The following is a 13,843-nucleotide window of genomic DNA, read 5'->3' as shown; positions in this document are numbered from 1 at the left end:
AAGTAAACTGAAGAAGTCTTTTCCTGTGCTTCCTCATCTGAATCCATTCATCTGGCATTCCTTCTCTTATCCAGACTACCACTCTATTGTAGTCTTACACAGCTGCCCTTAGCCTAACTAGCTGGTAACAGTTTGTTGGGAATCGCGGTGAACCTCCACATGCCGAGCTGCGTGCTGCTGTGTCTGGACTCTGCAGGCACCCAATGCTGCTAATTCAAACCGTGCTCAAGTACCTGTGGGCTGCAGAACAGGAGTCCTTGAGACATAAGCCATGCTGACAGGGTTAGTCTTTGTTAGTCTTTGTATTTTTTCTTGTTTCTTCTCTTTTGTTGAGTCACAGGTATTGAAGAAATGCACTTGCAGCAGTTCCAAATCAATGTGAGTTATTCAGATGTTGTCACTTGTGGAGTATAGGAAGGTTTCTGATCAGTCAAGGCAAATAGGAATCCAAAAATCCTGGAGCCCGTCATTTATGGTATGTCCTAAAGTTGGCATGCATTTTTGGAAGCAGGTGTTTCCATAAGACAAGTAAAGCTGGAACTAGGATGTGGGCCAAGACTACTACCATGTTGGATGGAATATAGGACCTGTGTATAGCTCCTGTTCTGTACATAGCAGAGTACAGTCAGTCTTGCAGATTGAAGTGCACGAAGCACGCTTAGAGGATGAAATCAGTTAAGGTGAGAAAAATGAGTCTATAACATTTTTGCATTATCTAGGTTTTTTAACATTTCAGCGTAGTCCACAGTCTAGTTGGATATTGGTGAAAGGTCTTATGTTTTAAGTAACTGAGTACTGTCTGAGTATATACTGTTTTAAAATTCTCTTGACTGAGGTTACCTGTACATAGAGATGTAAACCAGCAGTTTTTTCAGATATTCATCACAAGTATAGTTAATTTGCTGAATTTTGTTGTGAATACTGTTCTTGGTGCCATGTGGAATTCAGAGTGGGAGGAGGGCAGTTGAGACAGATTGGATGATGAGAAACAATTACAGCAAGTTTCTCTCAGCAAAGGCATAGCTACAGGCTCTTAAGTTTCCTAGGTCTTAAATGTTCTCTGACATATCTCCAAGCTTGATGCTAGACAAAATTTGCAAAAACAGCAAAAGCATTTTAAGCTCTTGAGTTTTGTTCTGTGAATTGATTTGTCCCACTGAACAAGAGATACTCTAAAAATGTATCCTATGTAAGGGAAAGATAATTATTTTATTCAGTAAGATGGCTGACATTCAGAGAACTGGGCTCGTTGTTTAATCTGCAGAAGGTTTCCTGCAGAGATTTCCAATGCTTAACCTAATCTAAATTGTTCACATAACCTTTACAATGCATAAAAATTTACATCCATACAACATTCCTTTTTACAGCAAAATCATGATAACAATAATTCACAGACTTACATGGAGAGGAACACCTCATTAAGTGAGAGCAGGACCATCTTTTAAGTGCTTTTATAGAAAAGCTAGGGGAAGAGATCTCACTCAATTTTAATTGCAGGACTTTGTTTCTTCTAAAAGAAAAGTACTGTAGCTCAGATATAGTCAGTCACTGTAAATGCCTCAGGAGCTCCATTACTCACATGTGACTTCTGAACGTTTATTTTCTTCTGCAGTGATGCAAAAGTTCCCTAGGAAGCAATACCCATATGACAGTCCAGTGTATCTAGTATACAAATACCTTTAATACACGAGATTTAAAAAAAAAATAATTGGAAAATTTGACTTCTGTATCCTACAGAATAAAATTAGGTTTTGTCTGTGAGTTACATGATTATAAGTGGTGCAAAACAGATCTTAATTAATAGTGAATTCCAATAAATGTAGAAAACTAAAGCAAAATAGGTAAATGGAATTTAATTTATCTCATTTGTCACAAAACATCAAATGAATTATGCATGCTTAGTGCAGTTTCTCAGGAACGCAGAATGCTGACTACTCTACATACTCTCGGTCATCAAATCCAGGCATTGCTATTACAAACCTCAACTTAATTCTTCTTATGTTAAATTCAATTCTAAGAATTATTGACCTTCATATTTCCAGCAAAACTCTTAAGATGCAGTCCTATCTTACCTTGCCTCTTGTTTTACTGAATTGGAATAAATGACAAAGACTCCAGTGAGACCAGAGAGATGTTTTCACACTGAGATATGTAAACCTTTGTTTTCAAACAATGTTGTAACTCAGTCAGAAAATAACTGGGTTACAACACATCAGAATGTTTCATTTTCCAGTGCTTTATTTAAAGTGTTTAAAGCTTAATTAATCTCAACAGTAGTAGGGTGACAGGGAGTGAATCTGTCTGAATGGACTCTTGATGGCAATTTCATAATCACTAGGTTTTTAATTAGCAACTCTTACAATATTTAAAAAACAAGTCTTTTCTTCATTAAACAATTAATCAAGGACTTGATGCAACTCCTTTGTTTTCTTTATTTATGTTATTTTACTTTGAAGTAGTTAGCCAATGTATTTAGAGAGCTGAAAGTAATGGAAAAAAGTTACTTTCTGTTTTGTTTTTCAGATTATACTTCAGAGGTCACTTACTGCTTTCTTGCTAAGCATGTGTTAAAAGTCTGTCTTAGGAGGCCTTTGAGTGTGTTTAGGAGGATGGGAAGGTTCATTTTCATGTTAACATATGGTTTCAGATCTTTACAATGAAATCTATGTAAACGTTAGAGCTGAGAAAATCTATTCTGTATTGAACTTCGATTAGCCTCTGGATGTTCTAGTTCAAGGAATTTTTGAGGCTGAAAAATGTTGCTCATTTGATGTGCAGGATAATTTTGTGTATTTGTTGACGGTGTGCATGGTTGTCTTTGATACTGTTTATTTAATAGTAGAATAGCTGTTTATTTGTGTAATAGTTCTAAATAAAAAATGCACTATAGTTAAGATAGTATTGAAGGTGCAATTATTCCTCAGTTACTAAAGAAATAAACTTTTTCAGATAGTGTCTGTTTTGAAATATCTATGAAGTTAGATGTAATTTTTTTCTTACATTGAAATAATAACTATTAAGTTAGACCTATATCTAATTCCTGTTGTGCATTCCAGTTCAGATTTAATTGTGCTCTTTCTCATTTAGTTAATAAGTGATCCTTGTCCTTAACATAGGTTTAAATCCCAGTGGATTCAGCTACAAGATCAAACTCTGAATTTGGTTCTTGGCTTGAGTAAGTGGTGGTGTAATATGCCTCAGTACGTTCCCAGGCCCTTGTAATTTCATATTCTCTTTCTGTGAAAATGCAGTAGAATTTTATAATTTTCTAGAGATTATGCTGGTTCATCTCTAGATATATCTTTAATTTTGTTTTGTTTTCTGTGTTTATCTGAGGTATTTAAAATCCTCTTTCAAAGGAATTTGAAATAGAGAGGGACATACTATAAGTAAGAATTTAACATTACACTGAATAGAATTTAAAATATTTATGTTTCAACCTGGAATTTCAGTTCAGAATTGTGTCTAAAGATAAAATTCCCATGTCCATCAGAAAAAAAGACTCCAAAGTAAGGACAAAAGAATCTTATCTATTATATGGTGTATATTTACTATTTGTTAAAAAGAAAGAGAAGGAAATTCCAAGTTAATTACCACAGTAATTTGTGTTTGTCTTGTGAATAGTGCGTACTTTCTAACTTTATGTGGGGATCATTCACTTAAGCATACCAGATACAGAACTGAAGAACCAATGAAGCCTCAAAGGAATCCTGCCATGGTATACACAAGAGATGCTCATGCCAAGGATGGGGCAGGACGGTGAGACACAAAACAGAGGACAGAAGTGGGTATGGCTTACTTAAGATTAGGCAAAATCTCTTCACCAGGAGAAAATTTACCATTTTTGCTAATCAGGTTGTAAAAGATAAAAAAAGTATGAGTGATTTAGTGATCCACTCAGTGCATTAAACAGTGAATTATGTTTTGTGTCACTCTATTCATTGAAGTTGTTGAAAAACTGAATCAGGCCCAAGCAGCTGTGAGCACTTAAAAATATCTTTCATTGTCTCCTGGATTTTATAACTTCACTACTCCTGTTTTATGGCTTTTTTTAATATGAAAAATATAAAATTCTTGTGGGTTGGAGCTTTAAATAATCTTGCATCAGTAATAAGTTACTCTGTATGCCATAATACTCTGGATTAGTTTGTCTAAAGAATTGTTCTTCACTTAAAATATCATCCATACAATTAAATTGTAAAAATAATTTTTAAAAAAAGTGCTGACACACATTTACAGATTAAAGACATTCAAAATATATGGCTGTAAAATACCTGTTTTCTAGCTAGCCATCCATTTTGCTAATATTAGTCTTGTGTTCAGCTCTTCGTAGATATGCTTGTGTATAGAATCTTTATCCCTTCAAAAGAAATTTTTGCAAAGTTATGCATGTATAGTCAACTTTATGTAGTGTTGTGCACTAGAAAATCCCGGTGTTTTTAGTGGAAATGTTTTCAGAACAATGTTTTCAGAGAGACAGGTAGCTTTTTGTAACTAATGAATGCATCACTTTATCTGTGTCCTGTAAATATATAATGGCAGGGTAAAAAGCAGTGTAATGAAATTAGATTGTAAAAAACACATTTTTTGGAAGTCGTTGTTACATGAGTCCTTTAACTGAGGAAGGGACAAAAAGAACTCTGTATATTGTAGAGAGAACTGCAAATCTATTCTATTTCCTTGTGTCAAAACACAAGGAAAATGATCCATAAATGTCAGCAGAATAGAACAGAAGGATAAGGCCAAGTCTCACTCTTCATTTAAATGTCTTTGGGAAGACATTCAGCTTTGAATCCACTTCATAGCTCCCTTCTGTGATGTTTAAGTGGCAACAAGGAGTTTTTTTGTAGTTTGTTTTGAGTCTATACTGAAGTTTTCATGCTCTCAGGATGATAGTACCCTACACTGAATGAAACATCAAGTAAATCTTCCTTTACTCTGATTGCTCAAGCAGGGGCTAATGCTGCATTCTAGTTCTCAATTACCTTGCCTCTTGCAGACTTTGCATCAGTTATTTTGGATAATGGGGACCCTGCAAAAAGAAAGACCTGACACTCTCAATCTGTTCAGCTTGCTTTCATTGAACTCAAACTTCCTGAGAACCATCCCGACAAACTCCAGGAATTTATGAGCTGAAAACACTTTGCAATAACGTTGAGACATGGACTTGAAAAAACTCATCAGGTTGTGTCATTGATCAGTTAATACTGACTCTTACTAGGGCAGCATAAATTCTTTCATCATATGTGATAATACAGCATAAAGCAACATAGCCTTAGTTATATCAATGTAGGTAAAACGTAGGATGAATATCTGCAGATAACAGTAGTGATTTTAAATCAAATTATTTTAGCTGAAAAGATATACAATGGAAGACCCATCTCAAGATAGCTTTTCCTTTGTTATCATTTATCAAAACATACTAGCTAAGCAATGCATCTCTATCTGGTCCTTGTCTTCTGTATAAAGGAACAATTTCCTATTCAGTTGACATTTCCTAGAAGATGTGCTAGTACTTTCTGCTATAAACAGCCCCAAATCAGTCACTTTCTTATAGTGCATCTCTCTCTTAGTGAAACAAAGTAGTTTCACACAAAAATCTTAAATTGCACAAACTGCAAAAACTTTGGCTATTGAGTAGTACATTATGCTAAAAATCAAAGGAAAAACAGACTAATACCTCTTTCAATCCCCCTAGCTGCCCCTTGTCTTGCATAAAAGAGAGAGCACCCCATTAAAAATGGGGGAAAAAATCCTGAATATTTTGTTTAAATGTGATCTCAGCAACAGTAAAATAATCACTTTAATACCACTTTTGAGTGTATCATTAAAAAATGAGAAATGTTCTACAGAAATCACTCAAATTGCAGAAAATGAGAGAATGTTTTACTGTGCTGAAGCTCTGTGTGTCAAGAAACAATTTTACATTTCTGTAACAGAGTGTCATTTCCATAGCAGTGGTATCATAAAGTAAGTTGCAAAAGAAAGCAGAACAGTCTTGATTTCCTCATGGTTTGCTGTAGGGAACGAAAATAGGTGTAAATGTATTATAGCGTGAAAATTACATGAGCGATTCCACACTGGTTTGTTGCATTGGGGTGTGATGCCAGCCATCTTCCAGGAAAGAGACACCAGAAATGAAGTTATAAGAGAATCTACTTAATAGGGTATTAAGATTGTAATTCTTTTAAGACCAGGAAAAGCATTGGTTATATATTATGAGTAAGTCAAACCTTTAGGGGGAATTGATGTTACACAAGCCTGGGAAACATATTCAGGAAAAAAAGTGATTTGATGCAATGAGACAGGAGGTGAATTCAAACCTGCTCTTACATCAGCATTTTCATCAACAGGCTGTCTCTGTGCACTGTATTTCCTATTTCCCTAAGCCACGGTCCATGATATCAAATGATAAGACTTAAAAAAAATACTTTAAAAGAAAATGTTGGGGTGTTTTACTGTCTTCCAGACATTTAATATATTTTTTTCATTTACCAAGCTTTTCTGTAGGTTATTTTTAAAAAATATGATTAAATAGTGATTTAAAAAAAAAAAAAAAAGAGGTATAAAACAACTGACAGCAGCAAGAAAGCATCTGACAGCAAAGCTGTGACAAATTATTAGAAAGAATAGACTTCATCACATGCAGCCAATTTCTCTTCTTTAATGATATCAGGTTTTCATATTGTGATTTCTTATACTGTGGTATTCTTGGCAAACTAAAATTTTACTTGCCTTTTTGGCAAAGGTATCTCCCTTCGAATTCAGACTAGAAGCTGTTGTTCCTACTTTCCCTTTTAAAGTCATACCCTAGGAGAAACTTCAGTTTACAAGTCTCCAAAACATTTTGCACAAATATACTGGGCTAGAAAATGAACTCTCTTTTTGTTAAACTCTTTCTACATACTTGTCCTAGTAAATCTATGCCTTCTATTTCTTAAAGATTTTTGAGAGGACAAATACCAGATATATTTCACCCAACACTAATCAGGCTGTTTAAGCATGGAATATTTGTTCCCATGTATCAGGTGTTTTATTTCTAAAAAAGTGTTCTGGAAGGAAAAATGCAGTGGGACATTTATTTTTAAATGATCTGGGGAATAATTTATCTCTTAAAAGAACTTCACAGAGAATTTTCACTTTAAAGATCTCCTCTATCAAGCACTATTAAACAGAGATAGCCACCTACATGTTCCAGATGTTCCCAGTGGTCCCGCTTGCTTCCTGATTGTTTCAAGAGCTACTACATGCTCTGACATGAGATTAGTTTCCAGCAACTGAGCAGAACTCTATTCACACTGAAAACGACAAGGAAGAGAATATGTTTTAGAAAAGGCTAGTTATGTATGGATGATGTATAGAACAGTATTACTTTATCTTCTGTCTCTGAAAGAATACATTCTGTGGGAAGCACTGAAGTGCATGAGGGTCATAATTCTATGACCAGGTTGTGTTAGGTATTCTCCATGAGGAGGGTTTAATATTTAAAACAAAATGTACTTAGCTGAAGACATTTGATGTTATGTGGGATTTTGATTTAGCAGAATGATATGGCAATATACTGAAATCAGTGCAAGCCATTGTGTACCCATTGCAATATACTGTGGGATCACAGTACAAATTTCATTCTCACAATTGGCCCTCATGCTCACTGTCATGATGCTGAGCATCCCCCCGTGCTAGGTAGGAATATGTGTGTTATGGCCTGCTCAAGCCTACTGTTCTCTTGAAAGATCATTTTGTCAGTTACTCAGTTTTTATACTCTCTTTTCGGCAGAGCTACATATGCACTTACCCCTTGCTGGGCCAGCTAACTCAAGAAGCCTTTCACACTCTTGTGGTTAACTCAGGGATAAACATTTCCACAAGCAATTAATCCACTGAACTGGTACAGTCATTTATCTGGACCTGGCTCTCCAGTCCCTTTAGGTTCAGTTTTCTTTGCAGCAGCTGTGGGCAGTCATTTCATATATTCTTTGCTCAGCTTCATAAGTACATCACCCCACCACACCTCTTTTTGGGGTTTACTGACCAGAAATCAGAAGGTTTTTTTGTTTGTTTGGTTTTTTAATAAACAAGTTTATTAAAAAAAACCAAGTTTTGAAACGAAAAATGAAAGGTGGACTAAATAAAGATTAAAAGAGAAGAAAAAGAAAACTGAATATATGTATGTGCACAGAAGTGTAAAGACAGTCAAATTAATAAAATGCAGCCTTTATACCATGTGCAAAGGTAAAGAAGTAAAAGAAAAGTCTGTACTTCAGTTTATGCATTTCCCAGTCATTGTGACAACCCTTTCATAGCAGTCTTTCCTTAGGTTCTCTGTGGGAAAGCCTGAAAGACGGCCAAGCAACATTGTCACACAGCCCACCTTGGAAAAAATATAATTGTAGAACAAGTTGTAAAACAGAAAGCAAATTTGAATCATTAAAATTATTTCCTGTGGTGTACTACAGTGTTCACTGTCACCATCTCACCATTTTCTAGAGTAACAAAGGCTTTTGTTGGTGTACATAAACAGTTTTATGGTAGGAAGCAGGCCCAAACTCATGATCTGGGGCATGTGATAATCATTCAGAGTAAGCTGTGTGTCTGTCATATCTGTCCAGTGCATCAGTGAAAAACATACCCTCAAGATTAACTTACTTATATATGTATTTGGTAAGAGCTGTTCTCATGCTAAGCTTGAAACCTATTGCTGGCTCTTTAAGTAACAAACTTTACCTTTATTGTGTGAGCCTCATTCACTTTTGTTGCCAAGTAAGTGAGGTGTCTTTAAAGTCACACTCTATTTGATTGTATACAACAGTTCCATGAAGGTTTCATAAGGCACTCTTATAATTTACCAAGGTAATTTAAGTACTATAAGTCTTTATTGTGTAAGTCCTAAAAATAGACATTTCTACTTCTGTCCAAATGTTTAATTTATAAATTTAGATCAAGATTCTTAATAATTTTCTATGCCATGTAAAACATCTAGAAAAGCTGCTCATGAAAATTATGCTATGAGGAAGTTAAAATAAACGATTTCAATTTCTGAGAACACGGAGTTACTTCTTAGAAGGGTTACATTTGGTTTTTCTTTCATGTTCATAGTATGAGAAAATATGTAGCAAATAAGAAAATATGTAGCAAATAAGATTTTTATTGCTTAAAACCTCGTATCCAATTTTTCATATTTTCTCCTGAGTGGACCTCTTCAACACTAATTATAGATAAGCTATTCAAGTGTGGGGTTTTTTTCTCTTTCTAGGTTATGGAAAGAAGGTTAAATGAGGAGAACTGGAAGTTGTGACTTTCTCAAATTTATGACTTTCTGCTTTTCATTTAACACTATGCAATTTTCTTTTCCATCTATGTCTTTTCCTCTTCATGCATATTTTTATGGACAAGTTTTCCACTCGGTGATGTTGTCTTTACAAAAAGGGGCAATTCAAAGATTTTAAAAGTATAGTGGCTGTATTCAGTGACCATGTTACAGTGTGTTATGGCATTAAATATTTTCCTTTACATTTTAAAGGATTTTTTATATGTGGCTTATAAGTTGAAAAAGAAGACATGGGGATTATTTGTCGATTTTTACACTAGAAGAAAATATCCTTGAGTTCAGAGCTGCCTTGCTTCATAAACTATTTGGAACAGCAGTAACCTGCATATGCTTACATATGGTTTGAAGCATTCTGGATAGCGTAGTATAAAACTGACAAAAAGAATTGTTCATAGATATCAAGATACTGAAATGGAAGTGAAAGACAAGGTGGAACTATAGGCAAAGTAATGCATTTTAAGAAAAATACTAGTCTTTAGCCTGTATGTGTGAAGTGGCTTTGCTGCCACTGAGAAAAGAGATCAGAGAATGGTAAGGGCCAGTTCTCTGAAAATCCCAGAATTGCTAGGGTTGGAAGGGACTTCTGGAGATCATGCAGTCCAATCTCCCTGCAAAAGCAGGTTCATCTAGAGAAGGTGAAAAAGAAACAAATCCAGGTGGGTTTGAATGTCTCCAGAGAGGGAGACTCCATGACCTCCCTAGGCAGCCGTTTCCAGTACTCTGAAAATCTCAGGATAAAGAAGATATTCCTCATGTTGAGGTGGAATTTTGTGTGCTTTGGTTATGGCTATTGCTCCTTGTCCTGTTACTGGGCACCATGGAAAAGAATCTGGTGCCATCCTCTTGGGACCTGCCTTTGAGATATTTATATTCACTAATGAGATCCCTCTCCATCTTCTCTGAGCTAAACAGGCCCAGCCCCTTCAGTCTCTCCTAATAAGAGAGATGCTCCAGATCACAAATAATCTCTGTGTCCTCCACTGGAACCTCTGCAGTTGCTTCTTGTCTTTCTTGGGGCCCAGAACTGCACATGGCACTCTGGATGTGGCCACACTAGAGCTTAGCAGAGGGGCAGGATCACCTCACTCAGCCTGCTGGCAATGCTCTTCCCAGTGTACGCAGGATACTCATGTACCCAGGTCCTCATGATCAGCTGAGTAAGCTGAACGTTAGGACTGACTAGGAAAGAACGGAAAACTACAGAAAAAGCATTAGGTTAGTTTTCTATTAACCCGTGGTACAATAGTTCTTTTGACTATAACCACTTTTGTCTGAAAGACTGTAGTAGAGGAAGAGTAAGTAAGGTATGCGATGGGACATAAGATGGCAAATACATGTCAATGGCCTCTGCTGGAGGAGTTTCTAAATTCACTAGATCTTCTCAGCTGATCATTGCAATTGCTGACAGAGGTCTAGGAGGGCATAAATGACTTGGAATAGATGAATAGAGCTTTGTATTTGAGTTAGAATACCCCCTCTGCAATCTTCATAAGAAGAGACATATGTACCGTTTCAGGTAACTGCACTCTGGAGTTATTTGCCATGATGCTTTAGGGACCCAGGTAGACACAGGTAAGAAGGAATACCCAGATTCACAGAATAAGTACTATGCTGACTGTTGAAGTTGACAGTACTTCAGCTCAGGGCATCCCTACATTCCTTGTCAGCAAAGGCCAGGAATGTGGGGAAAATTTGCTTATTGTCTCCTCTGTGTATTCATCTTGGAATAAATGTTTTCCATGTGGGCTGCATTTTAGAAGAAAATTAGTATCTTCCAGCACTTTTGCCATCCCATCCACATAACAATGTCTTAGAGGCCTGTGGACTCTCCAGAACTAAGACCCTGAAATGGTATAAACACACATTCAAAATTTATTTTTTGTGATTATGGCATACATACACACTCTACATTTTTAGTCTTTTCCCCTGCTCTAAGGATTAAAGTGCAGCTGTTTGTTTCAAGGTTTAAGAGCAAGCTTAACAGTTCGTTCTGAAACGTAAAATCACATACTTATTAGTACATGTAAATTAGTGTAGTTTTGATGTTCTCCTGAAAGCATGGATTTTCTAACATGTAAATAAATAAGAAAATAACGAGATGTGAATAAATTTTATGTTACTTTTGGAAATAATTCAAAAGAAGCTGATTTGGTTGGATCCCATTATTTTTTCTGATGTCTTGTAGTGATGTGTGTTTGTGAAGATACACAAATGATGGTAATTTTCAAAGATTCCTTTGAAACATGCATACACAGATGCACATAGGTATATTTGACCTCACTGTTATATCTCTCATTTTAAAAGAGAAAAATAAATATTCCTGGGCTTTCCATTTTGTATTTGAGATTTCTGATTGTTTTGATTACTAACGTGGTTAAGAGCTGCTGATTCACAGAGAACTGACAAAACTTGTTTTTCTTAGAAGTCATCTGTGACTCCCTTCAGAACAGCTTGCGCTAATTAGACTTTGAAGTGTCAGCTCAATGGAAAGCTTTTTTTTTTCCTTACTTTTTAAGAAAAGCATCTGCTCTGCTAAAACAATAATTTGTTAGATTAGTAATCAAATGCACTTAATATTTTTTATGCTGACAAGCCCATTGATTTACTAGTTCATTTAAAATATTTTTTAAAATACTTTGTACTGTAAAATATTTATTTGTGAATCAAAAGCCTGACGTACATGGACATTAAATTATATTTCTATTGTAGTGGTTTGTGCACCACTGATAATTCAGATGAAGATCATACTTTTGGGAGTTCTGAATAAACACATAGCTAATGACAAAAAGAGCTTTATTGTGTTGTGAAACCAAGGAAGTTCAGAGGACAGAAATTTAAGTGTGATAAGTAAGTAAAGTGAGTTGTAAGAAAGTGAACAGTTTGTAAGGGGAGGGAAGAGTGTTTTTGAAGTTTCATTCTGTTTTAGTTTTTTTTTTCCAACTTTCTTTTTTCTATTCTTTTAGTGTATAGTAATAAACCTATTTGTTAATTTTAAAGCTGAGCCTGCTTTGTTTTTCTCCTGGTCTCTCTCCCACAGGGGGAGTGAGTGCTAAGGACAAGATTTAGTGAGCATGAGACCACTGCACTGGTTAGTGTTTCTGCCCAGTTTCGAAATTAAAACTGTAACAGCTACGGTGAGGGCAATTCACTCTATTACAGCCAAAACCAGCATGGCAAGAAAAGTTTTTATGAATTTTTTGCATTATAATAAAGCACTTCAAAATTCAGTACTGGGTTTTGTCTATAGCAAGAATGATTTTTCTGTTTTGTTAGACCAATGTTCAAGTTCACTGATGATGGCTGAAGTCAAGACCCTGAAGTACACTTCTTCTGGTATTGCTACCAGCTGTACTACGAGCTCCAGCTTTTTCAGTTTGGTCAACAAATCTTAAAAGAAGATGCATATAATTGTGGAACTACAAGGCACAAAATGATTTTAGAAATATCCTTGTTTTTATTTCAGTCATTGCAGAATAAAATTTTTGAAATAAAACACTACATTTCAGAACATTTCTTCTCTGATTTTTATTCAAGTTAGTATAAGTGATACTTAACTTTAGCATGAGTCTCATTCAAAGGACTTTTTTTTTTTTTAATATATATATATATATATATATTTATATTTATATTTATATTTATATTTATTTTTTTTTTTTTTAATCCTAGATGGCTATTCCCTATTTTGGAAACAAATACTAAAAGTTGAAATACTCTCCCTTGTTCAAATTTTATTTTGTCATTGTTTTGTTTAGTCCTGGACAACATTTTTTGTCAAAAGTTCTGTGTCCAAAAGCTTTCAGCCAGTTCTTTTGAGGGAAACGTTCAAAAGTTGGCAGAATGGCAGAACAGTGTTGGGGTTACTACTACTTGTTGATGAAGCATTGTGCTCACAGACTGACAGATACTTGGACTGTAAGAAGAATGACTTACCTTATTAACTTGGAATGATAATTATGACTAAATTTCAAATACTGTCAAATGTTTCAAACTTGACTTTTACATGCAAATATCCAGCAAACATGCTGAACTGGAGGGCACTCTTCCATTGAAAGGAAGTTCCTGGGAGGAAGACCAAACACTTGAAACAACGTTTTGATTGCTTACTCCAAATTTTCAAACAACAAGCGATGACAGTCATCCTTGCTAAATGTGTTTGTGGTCTGAAAAATCTATCATTACCAGAATTAAGCTTCACGTTCCTCAAGTTTTTACAGTTACACACACTCAACTTTTAAGAAGCTGAACTTGAACTCATAACCCTACCTTTAAGGCTTCATTAGGTTGTTTGAAAATTAAGGTGTTATGTAATAAAGGCATTATAGCCTCTACAATAAATATGTTTGACAGGCTGCAGTGTCCTGTGAACTCTTCTGGGATATCTAACTCTTCTAAGCATTTTTAAAATACATTCTGAACGCTTTATGAGTACTTAGTAGTGATAAATGTAGGGGCAAAACTCTGTACTTTGTGCTCTGTTTTTTTAAGTCTGTCAGAGGAAATACCTGTTCAAACTTG

At 35.3% G+C, this 13,843-nt stretch overlaps 1 protein-coding gene across 1 annotated transcript in view; it reads left to right on the top strand.

Annotated features, from left to right (window-relative positions):
* The window catches only part of ADAMTS19 (ADAM metallopeptidase with thrombospondin type 1 motif 19), a 143,778-nt gene that overhangs the window by 45,416 nt on the left and 84,519 nt on the right, over positions 1 to 13,843 (top strand). The gene's annotated exons all lie outside the window — the stretch shown is intronic.

Source organism: Hirundo rustica, chromosome Z (genome assembly GCF_015227805.2).
Source record: "Hirundo rustica isolate bHirRus1 chromosome Z, bHirRus1.pri.v3, whole genome shotgun sequence".
In the NCBI taxonomy this organism is placed as follows: domain Eukaryota; kingdom Metazoa; phylum Chordata; class Aves; order Passeriformes; family Hirundinidae; genus Hirundo; species Hirundo rustica.
Note: the sequence above shows the minus strand (reverse complement) of the source record. Positions and strands in the feature narration are given on the sequence as shown.